Source organism: Zalophus californianus, chromosome 1 (genome assembly GCF_009762305.2).
Source record: "Zalophus californianus isolate mZalCal1 chromosome 1, mZalCal1.pri.v2, whole genome shotgun sequence".
NCBI lineage: Eukaryota > Metazoa > Chordata > Mammalia > Carnivora > Otariidae > Zalophus > Zalophus californianus.
The window spans coordinates 164005188-164009857 of NC_045595.1; positions in this window are offsets into that span (position 1 = coordinate 164005188).

The following is a 4670-nucleotide window of genomic DNA, read 5'->3' on the forward strand; positions in this document are numbered from 1 at the left end:
TGTATATTAACAAGTTATCCTGCCACCGACTCACAGGTTCTGGCAGAGTACATGAGATTCCTGGGTAAGAGGCAAAGGACATTTTTATTCACAATGGTATCAGGAGCCAGAGTATCAACATTTATGCTGGCTTCCTGAACCCCGGTTTTCACAGCGAAATGTGAAGAAGGCCAGGTCACGCCAGCATATGGCAGAGGACTGCATTACAAGAGAGGGATTCTGAGCTTAAACCATCTAAATATTTTGTAATGTGTAGTGATTCTGCCTGACATTTGCCTTCAAAAGAAATATTATCTTCATTATACTAGACAATAAACAAATCTGTCTTCTGTATGAGAGAGAGAGCTCTCTATTTTCCAAGGCTCTTTGCTATAAAAACATCCTTGAAAAGACAGTCCAGAACGAAGAGAGTTGGTGCCTCTGCTTCTAATATGCAGAACTGCGAGAGACACATGGAGACTTGTCTCTTAACAGTATGTCATTTGATTTTCCCTATTCAAATATCTCTCTCTACTAGAGGGTCCTATAAACAGGAAGACTCTGGATAGCTCCAGGATTCTAGAGGCCAGCCTTGTGCCACTTCCACTAGAGTTTGCCATAATTTCTATGCTGCATCTTTTCCTACCATTGATACTTTCAACAGTGTAAGGTCTGAAGGTTGTATATCCCAAGCAGTAGGGTGATTGCATGGCAGCCTGGATCTCCTTGTGGCCCCCACAAAGCTAATAGCTGCCCATGCCACCTGGTTTATGGGTTGGGTTAATATTTCTAGGTATGGAATAGGTTGCTTCCAGAACCCAAAGAGGGCTATCAGGCTATTTTGTAGCAGGAGATACAAGATGAAACAGTTTGTCTTTGACTTTAGAAGAGATATTACAGCATAGCCCTTAAAACTTTCACTGAGGTGGTCATTCCCTGAATCTATGTAGGATCTATCTCCCACACTCTGGAGTGTCTTACTGAGGCCACCACCACCTCTTACTTTTCCTGTCCAGTCAGCATGATGTCGATGTAATGTAGTTCTCAAAAACAACATTGTATCCCAGAGTGAGGGTAGGGTTGTGGCAGAGACTGGTATCACCATTAAATACAAAAGAAGGCAGGACTGGTGGCCCCAGTCAAAACTCTATTTAATTTGCCAGGCTGGCTGTAGCAGAAAACAGATCCTGGGAAGTGACTGAAGATCATCTCTTACTTGAAAATGAAGTAGCCATGACCACAGCTATGTCTTCCACACTATGTATGATAGAATTTACTCCAGAGACCAGGGACTTAATATTGGTGTTACACCAACTGCCAAATACAGAAATTCCAATATACACTCAGAAACTAGGCAAAGAATTGCAGTGGGCCCACTGTGAGCTGGACTTGAGTCATAATTCTATTACCTGGCTCCCATAAGCCCCCAGTTTGAAGGGATACTGTGATGATGATTTTAATCTCCGTGTATCAGTGTCACTTCAGACTCTGTGCCCAATAATCCTCCCCAAAGCAGACAAGCATCCAGGTAAATGGCCATAGGTCCCTCTGGGGAGGGACTGGAGGAATTGTGGTGGTATACATTTGCCATAGTCTTTCAGGGTCTTTCCTCCCAGAGACCCAGCCATCTCTTTAGTCAATGGGTTCCGGATGTGAAAACTGGCTCAGGTATGAGAACAAAGTGAAGAATCATGACTGTCTATTGAGGAGACAACCCTTAGCCTCACGCTCCACTGTTCTTGATTTTGATTTATTTTGTTTTATGTTGATTTTAGTTAATAGTTGTTAAGCAACATCCTACCCATGCTCAGACAGAATTTGGGCAAAGATTCAAAATGATTCTTTCTCTGCTTACCTCCCATCTATCTTGTTAATTTGTCCTGCAACTTCAAGTCATCTCTGTCTCCAATCTCTGTCTCTACAATTCCACAGGGACACTGTGCTTGGCTTGAGATCTAGACAGAGCCTTCAGACAGAAAGTTTAACTCACATATGTCTCCCTTCTCACAGTGACCAAAGATCTTTCTCCCTGAAGTCCAATGTCTGTAAACAGATATTTCATATATTTGGTTGTTCTCTAGCTGTTTATGATGAGAGGTTAAGTCCAAGCCCAACTATTCTATGATGGGAAGGGAAAAGTCCTATATTTAAACATTGACATTTATTTTTAGCATAATAATAAATTGATTTCAGAATTTAAATGATCAATTTAAAAAGCTAACATTTATCCAATAGGTTTATGACAAGAACATTATAATATGTGTATTTCTCAAATTATTAATGGTAAATATTTGCCCTAACTCATTTCCTCTACTTTTCCTAGCTCTCAGCCAATGCACAGGTATACAAAGAGCCTACATTCACAAATTTCATGGGGCTTCAAAATACCTGGAATACATTGTAGTCTCTCCCTCCATCTTTTTCTTTCAGCAGTGTTTATTCAATAACGTTTTATTGAGTCAACTCTGTTCCAGTCCTTGGTGCGCTTTAATGCAGAAGTGAGTCATCTTCTGAATGAACTCTGATACTGAAATTCTTCTCTAGCCCTTCTCACTCCTAGCCTGCTGCCAATTTCCCACATCTCAGTAACAGTCTATAGTTCTTTTCCTTAGTTCTAATTGGTTTTCTGGAGCACAATTCAAGCTCTCCACCACCCTCAGGAATTAACCTCCACCTTAAACAGCAACGTATTTTGCAGAAATTCTGATATTCTGAAGTTCTCACTCTTGTTCTTTCTTTCAACCTCTCTTTCCTGGCTCTGAGGCCAGCTTCTCACCTTCTCTGTCCTCAGGAGGGACAGCAGAGAACAGGCTGTATTTGATTCCTGGCTCTGTCACTTTCTCGTTGCGTGAACTTAGGTAATATATGTAACATTTCTAGGTCTCTGTCCTCGAAAAATGGTCTTATTGGTATTTACCTCAAAAGACTGTTGTGAGAATTGAGTTTATATATGTATATCTCCTAGAACAGTGTCTGCATACAGTAAGCACTCAATAAGTATTAACCTCTATTATTTCTCAGAATTGTCAACACCCGACTTCTAATAATCTGATCACAATATAAATTCTAAGCTGCTACACATGCTATGCTTTAGTCATGAGTTTGGATACCCTCCATTCCAAGAATTTTGGAAACAAAATTCAGACTTGGGTCCTTTTAAATTCTTGGCCCAGGCTCCTATTGCTCTCTTCAGGGTAAATGTCTGCAACCAGGTCCCTTTACTCTGTCCCTGACCCATCCATTTCCAGCTCACTCTGTACTGCTTGCTAGCCATGTGTCTCCCAAGGGACTGGGACCACTTCCTTCAGGAGACAACCCAATAATTAGCAATAACACTCATAAGGTCACCATAAAGCCCGACTTTGATTCCTGAAGTGGATCTATGACCCCACAGCGCCAGCTGTGTTGTATATGCTAAAAGAAGAGAAATGATGAGAACACAGAATAAGGTGACAGGAAAAACAGGCAAAGACTTGTGTACTGGGCCCTAAAAAGAAAAAGAAATAAGCAAAACTTCATCTTGGTCAGAGCTTGTTCCGAGAGAATGTAGTGCAGCATGCAATAGATGTTTCCATAAACTAAACTGTAATCTGTACCTTAGAGAAGAGACCCGTTGGAGAATCAAATGGATTTAAGGCATGACTATAGCTAGAATTTAAAGTCTGTGTACACAAATAAGTAAAATAAATCACTCTTGTTTTATTTAAAAAACAGATGTTTATATCCCAAGTATAAGGCACTAACTTCTGCCTCAGCCAGAGGAATTATAAGTCAATAATGCATCTTATAAATCAAGTGCCTGAACCATTCACCATTTCCTGAGATTATAAATCAGTCATGTTCTCAAAGCAGTTGCATGACTTGGAAACAACTCCCTGGATGAATAAATCAGTCACTTCCAGATATATGAATAAGTGACATGACCCATAAATCGCATGACTACATACTCGTGCTTCATCAATCAGAAACTTTTATTTATAATTGAAAATTTAAAAACACTTATTGGGAACAATTTACTAAACGCCAGTCCAAATTCCCATAGTACTGTAGGATAATATGCATAAGAAATGCAAAATTTACCTGTACCAGTGTTTTTCACCAAACAGCAAATTGATATGCTTGCTAGGACTTAAGCGAGTAGTAACACTTCAGTGTGCCATATAGAAGATGTGGGTGGATGCAACTAAGTCATCTAACAGTCTGTATCTTCCAAACAGTGTCTTTTGAGATATATCGATAATTGTGTAAGACTGTTGAATCACAGATCTGTACTTCTGAAACAAATAACACAACATATTTTAAGAAAAAAGAAAAAGAAGAAGATAGCAGGAGAGGAAGAATGAAGGAGAGTAAGTCAGAGGGGAGACGAACCAGGAGAGATGATGGACTCTGAAAAACAAACTGAGGTTTCTAGAGGGGAGGAGGGTAGGGGGATGGGTTAGCCTGGTGATGGGTATTAAAGAGGGCACATTCTGCATGGAGCACTGGGTGTTATGAACAAACAATGAATCATGGAACACTACACCAAAACAAATGATGTAATATATGGTGATTAACATAACAATAAAAATTTTAAAAAAATACATCAACTGTTGGAAAACAATATGTTTCTTTTGGGGAATATTTTTGAAAACAGATAAAACAATTGTAATTATAATTCAGAGAAAATTACAAACAAACATCAATCTAAA